Here is a 12,523-nt window from a genome sequence, read left to right as displayed (position 1 = left end):
TAGTAGGTGCTCAATAAAGCATTGGATAAGTGAAAGAAACTCAAAACACGCATTCCGTTGAGGGATACTAAAAGGAGGTAATGACCACAGAGCAAGAGAAAGGCTAAGAAGAGTGTGGATGGTGGGACTTCCTTTGGGCTTCTCCATGCCTTTGCCAGTTACTTCTGACCTTGAGTGACTTTGAGTGGTCAGTGGTCTTCTGACTTTGAGGGCTACTTCAGAAGCAATCCCACAGAAGCGGGATCTAGCAGCAAAACCTAAGGTCTCCAAAGACAAAGAGGAAGATGAGTGACTTCTGGTACCACAGCATATTGAGCCTGGTCAAAGAAGTACTCTGTCACACAGACATCGACTGCAGCAGCCAATGGTAAGAAGAGCCTTTGTGGACAAACTGGCTCAAGGTATATGATGCAGAAATCAAGATAAGCCTGAAGAACATAACACTGAGAGCTGAAGGGGTTCAGCCTGCTGGTTGTAACTGATGGTGAGGAGGACGTGAGTGAGGGTCTGGAGCAGCTAGGGATAAAATTAGACAAGGACATCAGGGACAGATAATTAAGGGTTTAAAGCCATGCTAAGGGCTTATCTTTGCTTGAGAGTAAAGGAAAAAAAGCAAACAGGGAGGACACAGAATCTAGCTTAAGCGCTGTAAAGCCACTCCAGTTGCAGTGTGAAACTAGATTGGAGGAAAAGATGAGAGAGAGGCAAGGAAAGACAGTGAGACCAACTGAGGGACTGCTCAGTAACCTAGGTAGGTGACACTCTGATCTGAACTCTGATGGTCAGTGGAGATGGAGAAAATGGCATTGAAAGATTTGGGGAAGAGAAAATCTACAGGGTTTGGTGCTGAACTGCATCTGAGTCAAGAAGTGGGTGGGGAATGACTTTGGGCTTGGACAGAGGAAGATGAATGGTTTTTGGCTTCAGAGGGTGATGTCATTCATAGAAATGAGCAGACCAGAGGAGAAACAGGTTGGGCAGATGGCGATGGCCCCAGCTTTCCGTTGTTGGAAAGAGATGGCGATGGGACAGTCAAGTGAGCACATCTACAAGGCCTGCAGTCCAGAAGAGACACCTGGGCTGGGGTTCTAGGAAGGGCAGCCCCACATACAGATGGCAGCTGCAGACACCAAAATAGAGGCTCTAACAGAGGATGGATACTCAGGGTGGGGCAGGAAGGCCTTTGGCAGAATCCTTTAGGAGCCAAAATTTAAGGACCATGAAGAGCAGGGAAATGAGCTGAGACCAGCAAGATGAGAGAGGAACCATGGTATGGGGAAACGTGGGAGTAAAGCACAAGCCATAAACGGGGAACTGGTCCCCAGTCTCTGAAGCTGTTCCAGTGAGATAAGCAGGACGGGATCTGCTGCTGCACAACAAGGGGGCTGTGGTGATCTCTCAGTGGAAGTGTGCCTAAAACCACAGTCAAGTGGGACGAAGGGTAAATGGAGAAAATGGAACTCGTGAGTGGGAGGTCTGGCAGTTACATGGAGACAAACAATGGTAATAAAGGGGGACAAAGGGGTGAAAGGGATGAAAGACAGAGGAGCTCCAATGTGGTTATCACTCTCATTGCTTTTGCCAAAACATTTGCCAGACCCTGCTCTCCTGCACTCCCAGGGTCTTCTTCCTACCTAGGGTTCCAAGTTTCTATAAAATGCAGACTTCTCGCAGCAGGAAGGGCTGCTTTCCCGGTGGGTCATTTCCTCCCTGACCAGGCGCACTATTTCCTCTGCTCCTTCTTAAGAGACAGCCTCAAAACCACTACTTCCATTCAGGCGGGAGAGTTGCCTCTCCTCTCCATGTTCCCTGCCAGCATTTTCCGGCCTCTTTACAAATTCTTTTCATCACAGGAATGTCCTCCTGGCTTTCTTCCAGAAGCCCTTTTGGGCATTCATTTATTCATCCAACAAATATTTACCTAGCGCTTACGGCCTACTTGGCACCAAATATTGCACTAGACACTGGTGCAGATATAAATGTGAGATCAGATTGGAACCACAAGGAATCAGTTAGAAGATGAATAAGACATCAACTCATTCCTTCATTCAACAAGCACTAGCTGGCTGCCTGCTGAGTGTCAGGCCCCTGGCCACACACATATCAGTATAACATAAGGTCAAAGTGGCACGTTGCAGAGCACAAGTAGCCTGAAGTACTATTGGAATGGAGAGGAAAGAGATTATTTTACACAGTTACATCTTGGTAATTATTCTTCCTGAAGAGCTTAGCTCTTAGAGAATGGGACAATTTAGTTGTACCTCCTGTCAGCTTCTCCTCTCTGATTTGGAAGAGCCATTCTTGGGTCAGGTGTGGTGGTACACCCCTGTAATCCCAGCAACTCAGGAGACTGAGGCAGGAGGATTCCAAGTTCAAAGCCAGCACCTGAGTGAAGAGCTAAGCAACTTAATGAGAGTCTGTCTCTAAATAAAAATATAAAATTGGGCTGAGGATCTGCTCAGTGGTTAAGTATCCCTTGGTTCAATTCCTGGTACAAAAAAAAAAAAAAAAAAAAGAACACCCATTCTTCTTATTATAACAATATCCTCTGCATGATTTGAATTCACTGTGGGCTTCAGGGTCTTTTCAGATATAGAATAGCTGTGGTAATGACAGACTAAATTCCCATGAAAGCAACCCATACACTATGGCCCCACCAATGTTGCTACTGACCAGCAAAGAGCTGGTCCTTTATTATATTCAGAGTCAGAGAGTCCCAAAGTACAGAGATTTCAAGAGAACGTGAGGTCTTCTGCCAAAAGCAGAAAGAATTTTTAAGTGTCTGAAATATTCCAGATTCTGGGGTAGTTGCCTTTCACATATTATATTGAATATTTATCATCTTCCTGAATCATCTCTCTAATCATTCATCCATCTATCCAATCATCCACCTATCCATCACCCACTCACACACCTATCTATCCATTCATTTTTCTAGCAAATACTTGTGTGCCAGGCACAGCACTCCAAAGACATAGCCATGACCAAGGCAGAACAGCCCCTCTTTCAAGCTGCCTTCAGTCTAGCAACATGGTCAAACCAGCATTAAGCAAGTATGAAAAGTGTTATGCTAGAGGACGCTCAAGGTACTAAGGAGGCACACAGCAGAAGTCCCGAGGCTAACATGTTTTTATCTCCTAGAGAGGAGGAAAATGAAACTCAAAGAGATTAAGTCACTTTTCCCAAGGTCACATGCCCAGTGAACAAGTGAAATTCAAATCCAGATCTGTTTTGCTTCAGAGCCTAATGATTTTCCTCCTCAAAGTCTTAGCCCCATAGAGGAATCAGTGATGCAGAAGCCAAAGTGAAATTTTCAGTTCTTTCTTATTTCTGGTTTGCTTCAATGATAAAACATGGTTTAAGCACTATAAAAAATAGCACTAGAGAAGTCAGAATCATGGCAACATTATTCAATTTTCTGCCATATTTTAGAATAGAAAAGTGAAACCTGACAACTAAAATCCCCTTTTCCCTCCCATTCTTCCTTCTTTCCTCTCCTTCTGTCCCTCCTTTCCTACCTCCAGTCCTTCCCTCCATCCCTCCCTGCTGATCCAAAAGGGCCCTCTGTGTAGGGTCAGGTACGACATGTGACTCTTCCCCAGAACTCATTATCGATAGATAGTCAGCCCATGTAGGCCTGCCTTGTCAACTTGCTACCAGTCTGGCAACAAATGAGCCCTGGGATTTCACACAGCCATTCCTCACAACTGGCACGGATCATAACGATTGGTGTGGTTAATATAACTGTAGTAGTTCATATCAAGAATGGGCACGTCGGCAGCCGCTTACTCACTGTGGTCCATGCTCACCAGATCATTGCTTGTGTGACAGGCTGAAAACAGTCAACGGTGGTGAAGTTGGCAGCCTGAGGGTCACAGGCTCTGTTTCCACACATGAAAGAATTCCAGCGATAGATCCCAGGCAAAATCAGATGACTTGCTCTGGTCAACACACCAGGAGAAGTTTGGGAGGCAGCAATGGGTTCCTTGTTCAGGCTCCACTCCCAATGTCCCGGATGACTGCTGGCTCCCTCTCAACCTCAACCCAGACAGACCTCAGTTTCCTTATCTCCATGTGGTGAGAATTAGTTCAGATGAGCACATGTTTTTGCACAGATAGTGTTAGAAATCTTTCCCACTGAGGGAGGGAACTTAGGAATTCTGCCTGGGCTATACTGTGTCCCTAGGGAGATGGAAGAGCTTTGTCTCAGCTTTTGCCACCCTTGGGTCTCTGCCTAGCTGGTGGAGGGTTGCTTTCTGGTGGTCTAGCCCTACAGCACCTGGGCACAGGTAAGCCTGTTTAATTTGGGGGCTCAGAGGTTAGCAAGCCCACCTGGCTAACTGCCTTCACATCTGCCTTTCATAATAAAAGGCCATCTTAACCTATATCTGCCTATTACATTTGATTTCTGATTGCTCAGAACAGGACTGCTATATAGTAGGAGCCCCCTAGGCAGCCACAGCAGAAGGCAGCCTTCATTTACTCAATAAGAAGATGCCTCCCCCCAAAAGGCTACTGCATATAAAAACTCTTGGTGGTAAATGAGAGGATCAGGCATCTACTCAAAACACTCACTTCACTAATTCAGTTATATATTCATATTTATGTATTTATACACATGATCTGTACATATATATATCCTATTTTAAATAATACACAAATTAAAAATAGCTGCTTTCATCAATCCCTGCTTCATAAACAATCTTATTTAAATTCTCTAGGTGCATATTTGAGTCTTCTAAGACATTTTTTTCCAAAAGCATGTCCTGCCTGCTTGCATCTGAACCTTTTGGGGAAAAAGAGAGAGAAAGAGAGAGAGAGAGAAACTTTTATAGTCCATGTGTAATGTTGCCATTGGACATTGTATCTAACTGTAGCCTTAGGTCCACATACACAAGAGCAGTGGCTTTTCCTCATGCTGCAAGTGGGTCTCCATGTCATGGCCACTTACTACATTACTCTAAAGTGATCTTTTAAAAACTTCACTGTGGAATACTATGAAGGCGCTGAAAATAAGGAGTTGGTTGAATGGAAAGTTCTCCAAGATGCTTAATTTTAAAGATGAGGGCTAGTCCAGAGTTTGCAAGGCGCAATAAAGCCCTAGAAAAAATGGCCAGCAGCTAAGACTGTCTGTGGAGATCTGGGTGGCTGAGCATCAGAAGAGGTGGGGGACTTGGTTTTTACTATAGATATTTTATATTATTTGAAATAGAAGGAAGGAAGGAAGGAAGGAAGGAAGGAAGGAAGGAAGGAAGGAAGGAAGCTTTTTTAAATGATCTTTATAATTACTTAAAACTCTTGCACTTGTGACTCTATCTGGGTTAGATTCCTTAGATTCCTTTTCAAAAAAATGCTTCTGTTAAGTGACCTGTACAAGGGAACAAAATTATCAATGATGAAGTTCAGTTCAGGTCTAATGTTTTTTTTTTTTTTTCCAGAATGTAGTTGAGGATTCAAAACAAAGTAATTGAGTAGCCCAATAGTATGAAAGACATTCTATAAAATAAAATTTAAGAAAATAGTCCCTTTCTGAAAGATCATTTCAGACAAATATTATGTAGATCTAGATATTTTTAACCTTTATGGTCAGTCTTTCATTACATTGTATTATTAGATGCAACACATGCTGTATCCTATTTAATATTCGTAACAAGTTTGTAAAACAGGTATTGTTAGTCCCATTGTACAAGTGAGTAAATGGAGGAATAGGTCACATAGTTAATAACAGTAGAGCTGAGTAGTCAAGTCTACTTCTGCCCAACTCTGAAAACTACCATTTTTCTGTTATAAAATCTTGCCTCTCCTACTGGGCCTTGCTACATCCTGGGACATTATCACACTGAATACCCAAACTGCACTATGTGGAGGGTAATTCCATTTCCCAGATATGGAACCTGAGGACGAAAGAGCATAGTACCTTCCCAAAGTTGGTCAACTCATTTTTTATCCCACCAGAATAAATTATGGCAGACTGGCTTAAAGCGGAAAAGAGAGGTGCTCCCACGGGCGTGTCACAGGCGTGCTCCTCACCAGGCAGTTGTAAAGGGTAGCCCTTTCCTGTTCCGCACTCCAAGGAGCTGGCTCATAGGTCTTCATTACCCAGAAATTGAGAGCTTCTATTCACTCCAGAGACTGCACCGGGCAGCTCTGTGGCTGTCACCATGCCACAAAATGGATATATTGAATTGCACCATAAACGCTAAGGATATCGTTGGATTACAATGAGAAAAAGAAAAAGAGAACAAAGGAAAGTTGAGAGGCTTATGAATGTTCAAAGAAGGCAAAAAAGATTGGCCTGAAGGCCACTAAGTTCTACCAAAAACAGTGCCATGGGGAGAAAATACAAATGAAAAGGACCATCAAGATGCATGAAAAGAGAAACTCCAAACAAAAGGATGAAAAGATTCCACAGGGAGCAGTATCTGCCTATCTCCTGGACAAAGAGGGACACACCCCCAGTGAAAGTACTTTCCAACACGATTAAACAAAAAAAGGAAAGAGAAGGTGGGGAAAATGGGAAGTCCCTCTTTCCAAGGTTCCTGCCCAAAGAGAAACAGAAGCAGTAAGTGATTTGAACATGATAGAGAAAAAAGAAGGCCTGGAAGAGGCTGGTTACTAAAGTCTGCTTTGTTGGAGATGACTTGACAAAAAACCACGTAAATATGAAAGATTCATTAGGTCAATGGGCTTACATTTCAAGAAGGCCCTGTTACACATCCTGAATTGAAAGCCACCTTTTACCTACCAATACTTGGTGTGAAAAAAAAAAAAAAAATCCTTCATCCCCACTATTTTGGGTGTTATTACCAAAGTGCAGTCATTGAGGTGAATGTGAGCGAGTTGGGCCTTGTAACACCAGGAGGCAAAGTTATTTAGGGGAAATATGCCTAGGTTACAAATAATCCTAAAAATGATGAACGCATAAATGCAGTCTTACTGGTTTGACAGCAGTTTTACACTCCTTGTAATTGTTAAAGACTACAAATCAATCTGGAAAACCACCATTACTGTTATGTTTCTGAATACTACCAAACAGCTTTACATATCTGCAATCATTAAGAGAACTATTTATTAAACTTAAAAAAATAAAAATTAAAAAAAAGAATTAATCATGGCCAGTCCTAGGTCACCCAGTGGTCATCTTAGGGAAGGCTGACCTATATCACATTTTATCATGAGAATTAATTAAACATTGAATTCTCCATGCTAAACCTGTTATCTTCTGTCTTCATTTATAAGCAGCTGGATCCTGACCTATTTGAGTAAGACATAACAATGGATGGGGCCCAGTCAGCTGGCTAGCGGGTAAGTTGGCTCAGTGATGAGAAGCCTCCTGAGACTCAGGTTTTGCTTTTCTCTGGGGTTTCAGTGCTCTGGGGTTTCTTTATCACTTGCTTTAAAAATAACTTCTTGCAAAAAAAAATTTTTTTTTCTGAAAATCACAAACACAATGCACAAGTAACACTTCAGACACCTCACCAACCATACCATAAAGCAAAGCAAAGCAAAGCAAAACAAAAAGCTCTGAAGTGTGTGTGTGTGTGACTCCAGGAGGGAGAAAGAAGAGCCCCATGAGGCCCTGCAAGATGCTAATGCAGAGTTCCACATTAGGCTGTGCATTAGCATGCACTTGTCACCTCAAGGCCAAGTGCTTAAGCAATGTATGCAGGAAGGAAAGCCTGCCTGTCGCCCTACAGCATGGTAGGTGACAGCATCAGAGGGCCTATAATTAAAGGGCTAAGAAGAACAACAAGTGGTCTCAATGATTTCTGCAAGAGAAAGTACTTACAATGCATAACAGAGCAAGAATAGGCCCCCGCCTGTCCCCTGCTGTTATCTTGGTGTTGCATGTCTTCGCAGGGTTCCAACTGCTATGCCATGTGCTGGTGGCAGAGCCACATCCTCTCCCTGTTTGCACAGGAGGACATTTGTCTTCTTAATTGCAGCATGTGAAAGTTCCTGGTTCCACTACCAGAAGCTGAAACCACATATTAAAACAAACCTCCCCCTAACAGCTCCTGTCTGAGGCTGTTTGCACTGGTAACCTCTGTTTATCTATGTTCAGCACTGTGGTAAGGAGCCATCGCGTATTTACACACCTGTGCCTTTCCAAAAGATCACTTGCTCATTTCCTAATTTGTCCCCGTAACAAACATTTACCTGTCACTCTGTTCTTGATCCCAGCTTAGGCACTAGGTACACATACATGGCAAGGTCCTTCCCAGCCAGCAGCTCCCACTTTCAGTGGGAACAGAGTTGAAGGGAGTCACTAGGATGGGTTTGTGCAAACTGGAAGGCAGGAGCCAGGCTCCGGGCACCACTGAGTGGGATGGAGATGGGAAAAACTTCAGGGAGGAGGTAACTATGGAGCTGAACAGTAAAGGATGAGTGGGGTTTGCCAGGTCCTATGGGGAGGCAGGAGAGGGTGGAGGTGAAAGGGCTGGGATGCTTTTTTCACTTCTGAGCATTGTGAGAAGGAAAGAGACTTCTTGTTCAGTATATTAAGCATTTAATTTTAATTTTATTTTTTGGTGCTGGGGATGGAACCCAGGGGCACTTAACCACTGAGCCACATCCTCAGTACTTTTTTGTATTTTATTTAGAGATAGGGTCTCCCTGATTTGCTTAGTTGCTAAGGCTGGCTTTGAAATCACGATCCTCCTGCCTCAGCCTCCCAAACCACTGGGATTGTAGGTGTGTGCCATGGGTTCGGCCACATTAAGCATTTTTGATAAAGAAGTGCTTTCTTACAAAAGCAAATTAACCATGCCCACCAGGAGTCTACACCTTAACAAAGGCCATTGTTTCGGTTCTATATTGCAAAGACAAATAATGACAGGAAGGTCAAGCAATGTTGGGACAGAAGGGCTGTTTGCAATCTGTCACAAGGGCAGGGAGACAGCACAGGGATTCCTCAGGAGGCACCTGTTGTCTCACCTTCTCTTGAAAGCCTATGGCAGGTAAACTGTGCAGCTCAATGCAGAACCTGTACCATTATTACTCCCAGGGAGTGTCCTTTGGCTCTTGGAAGAATGAAAGAGAGGTGTGGATCCCCCTGAAAGTCATACTAGTGGAGCCATTGGTATGTCCCCCAAACCTAGTCCTCAGAACTCCCCTGTAGCTTTCTTCTCTTTAGCACCTCCCAAAGTCTTTGCTAAGTATACACTAAATGCTCAAAACATGTTGTTTCATCAACCAACTGAGCGACCATGAAGTTGAGGTGAAAATTAAGTTAGGTTCTCCTTAAGGACATCTGCATCAGTTGTAATTGTACATGTTCAATGCAGGACCCAAGGAAGTCAAATCAATCCTGCTGTCAATCCACACTCCAGTCACAAGCTGGAGAATCTGGTTAAAAAGGAAAACAATCATGGAGCTCACTGGAAATCTCCTTTCTAGTCAAGATTTGTGGAATGCCCTACTTGAACATGCTGGTCTAGCATAGACCAAAGTAATAAAGGTAGGATTTGGAGTTCCAAACTCAGAAAGGGTAAGAAGAAAAAACAAAGACAGCTGCCTAAGTGACAACTAGGTTAGGAGTTTCTAAAACACACAATGAAAGGTCCTGTGTCTCCAGGGTCTGAGTCCACGAGGAAGCACCATCTGGGAGCTTCCCAGGCTTATGGCTGCACACACTCCAGCAAGAAGTGGGCACTACCCTCTGGGGTTGAAAAAGACCACTTACCCCAGCAGTAATAAGGAGCAAGGTCAAGACACTCCACCTGCTGCAGGAGCTATAAGTAGGTTTCCCATGGGCAACTTTTGGATTTTCAGGAATTGGTTCTGTTTTCCGAATTAATCCATTCTATTGTAATAGGCTTTTCTCTCGTGAAGGATGCACGAGTGACTCCACCTTGTTCCACTCCTGTGAGCACAACTGCACTAACTAGAAGGTTCTGGAAAGAAGGTGCACTCTGATCTTTACACCCCTGAAATATTTGCTATAGAATGTTAGATGCCTTTCTAAACACATTTCATGTCACCAGTGTTTTCAAAACTATTAATCTCAACTTATTCTAAAGGTACCCATGGATGAAGTTAACTTGCCTCTAACATTTCATAAGGGACTCATTCCAGGTGTCTATGATGCCTGAGAAACAACACAAGTGCTACGAAGTCACATTTGCACAGGGGGACCTCTGCACTTGACTTTCTTACTCCCCTCTAGTCCTTTGACCCTAATCCTTACACTTGGGGCACTGAGAAGCAACAAGCTTGACATCTCATGGACATTTTCTAAACCCATTTCTTTCCAAATAGAACTATAAAATGAATTTTTCTAATTTCTCACCACTATGGTTTTGTAGCATCAGGGGGCTGGCGATATAGCTCAGTTGGTAGAGTGCTTGCTTTGTGAGCACAAGGCCCTGGGTTCAATCCCTAGCACCACAAAAAAAAAAAAAAAAGACTATGGTTTTGTAGCATCAAATTGCTATGACTCTATTTGTCCAAAACTTTTAGCCTCAGCTTGTATGGTGAAATTGTAACCATGAGATTGCATTTACTCGTCATTTGGCTTCTCAGATGTGTTTTAATCCTTTCTTATGATGGGGCTGGTCAAATCCATGGATTGTCAAAGGTCAGGTAATCTTTGAAATGTCATAGGCTGCCAGGGTCCCCAGCATAGTGTATTTTTTGCTATCGCCTAGTCCTTCTCACTAGCTAACACACACAGATTCATCCCTGACTGGCTGGGGTTCTGGCTATGGAAGACACTGCAGTCACTGGCTTGTCATCAGGGAGATGAGCAAGACCCTCGCTCAGCTGTACATTGATTGAATGGGATAGGAGGGTGGGCGCTGGTCATGGTTTAAATACAATTTGTCTTCACTGGAACTCATGTTGAGGCCTGGTCCTCAGTGTGACTGTTGGAAGATGGGAACTTGTGGGAGGTGTTTGAAGCATGGCAGAACCCATGAATGGATCAATGCCATTCTCAACTGAGTGACTTCTGGCTCTTATCAGACAGGATTAGTCACCACGAGAGCCAGTGAAGCTGCCCCTTGTGTTTTACCTCTTTTGTATAAGTGAGCTTGCCGTTCTGATTTACGCCATGGGTTGAAGCAGCATAAGCCCCCTACCAGAATGCAAGCAGATGCCACACATGCTCTTGGACTTTCCTACCTCTGGAACTATAAACCAAAATTAACCTCCTTTCTTTATAACCCACGTAGTCTCTAGCATTCTGTCATAGCAACAGAAAACAGACTGATAGAGCATTCCTCAGCCTATTGCAGTTCATGCTGCCTTTCAATAAACACAGTACCTCATGCCCTTATCCTCACCCATACTGACTTCCTACACAGAGAGGACATCTTCTGAGACAGGCTCTCTGAAGTTTGTATTAGCATCTGGCAGCTATATTTATTGAGTGCTGACTATGTCACAGGCCAAGCACTTTGCAATAATCTTTCCATTTCAGCCTTCCATGAAGCCTATGAGGTAGGCATGATCTAACAATCCCTACTTTAAAAACAAGCAACAGAGCTTCAGAGAAATCATTAACCCAGGTAGCCCTCCGGGTCAGGGTGGACCTGTACTAACTGAATAGCACAGACCCCCTTGCACCTGGCTCCCTGTTGGGTTCAGACAATGGGAAGTGTGGTAGGAAACAGGAGGGCAGGAGGAGAGACGCCAGGGTGTCTACTCCTTTGCTCCCTTCTACTCTCCTGCTTCAGTCTAGGCAGCAGATACTATGATGCTTAATACTCCCCTTGTCTCAGTCCCTCTCCTATGACTGAGATGTCCCTAGGTTCCAACAAAACGATCTCTTCCTATTGCCCCTTCAAGCCCGGGGGTTCTGTTGGAAACTTCTGATGCTTTGGAGTCTTGTGATTCTACTCCTCTGTCGACTTCTTTCCACCACCTAAGTATGCCTTCTGTCCCCTGCAGGACCCCCCAACACCCGACTGATGACCTCTGTCACCCCCTAGATCATAGGACAGGCTAAAACAAGACCTGACTTGGACTCTGGTCATTTACTTTTACAGCAATTCTGAGTCACCTTCTATAAACTGGAGTCAAATATGCTGGGAGGGGAAGGGGAAGGAGGGGAAGGAGTTTGGATGTCTTTCTCCATTTTCCATAGTGCTGCCTCTGCCCCACGTGGCAGCCGGGAGAATTCCAGGCACAGGAGCCAAAATGGCAAACTTACTTCCAAATGCAACCTTTAAATGTGGGTGGTTAAATTTAGACTATGAATAAACACTTATACTTGGTACACACTGCATAATTTCACATCTGTAATAAACTTCTGCATTGACTCGATGTATATAAGGGGACTTGCAGCTGTGCCCTTGCCTTTTCTAAAAATAAAATCAATAACAACCCCACCAACACTCTTCTCTTTACTCTTCTGTGATGTATTCCAAGCATAAACAAGCCCTCAAAGTTTCATGGGTTATTTTTCTTTTCTTCATATAATATACATGCCACAAATCTGCAATTATGGGATTTCTAAGAATTTAAATGATATGGTCTAGATACTAAATAACCCCTTTGTTTTTTGCACACACACACACAC

At 43.7% G+C, this 12,523-nt stretch overlaps 1 protein-coding gene and 1 pseudogene across 3 annotated transcripts in view; one reads left to right on the top strand and one right to left on the bottom strand.

The window, feature by feature from the left end:
* Positions 1 to 12,523, bottom strand: part of Chn2 (chimerin 2) — a 304,571-nt gene that overhangs the window by 164,138 nt on the left and 127,910 nt on the right. The gene's annotated exons all lie outside the window — the stretch shown is intronic.
* Positions 6,162 to 6,945, top strand: LOC124990281 (ribosome biogenesis protein NSA2 homolog; annotated as a pseudogene).

This window comes from Sciurus carolinensis, chromosome 8 (genome assembly GCF_902686445.1).
Source record: "Sciurus carolinensis chromosome 8, mSciCar1.2, whole genome shotgun sequence".
In the NCBI taxonomy this organism is placed as follows: domain Eukaryota; kingdom Metazoa; phylum Chordata; class Mammalia; order Rodentia; family Sciuridae; genus Sciurus; species Sciurus carolinensis.
Note: the sequence above shows the minus strand (reverse complement) of the source record. Positions and strands in the feature narration are given on the sequence as shown.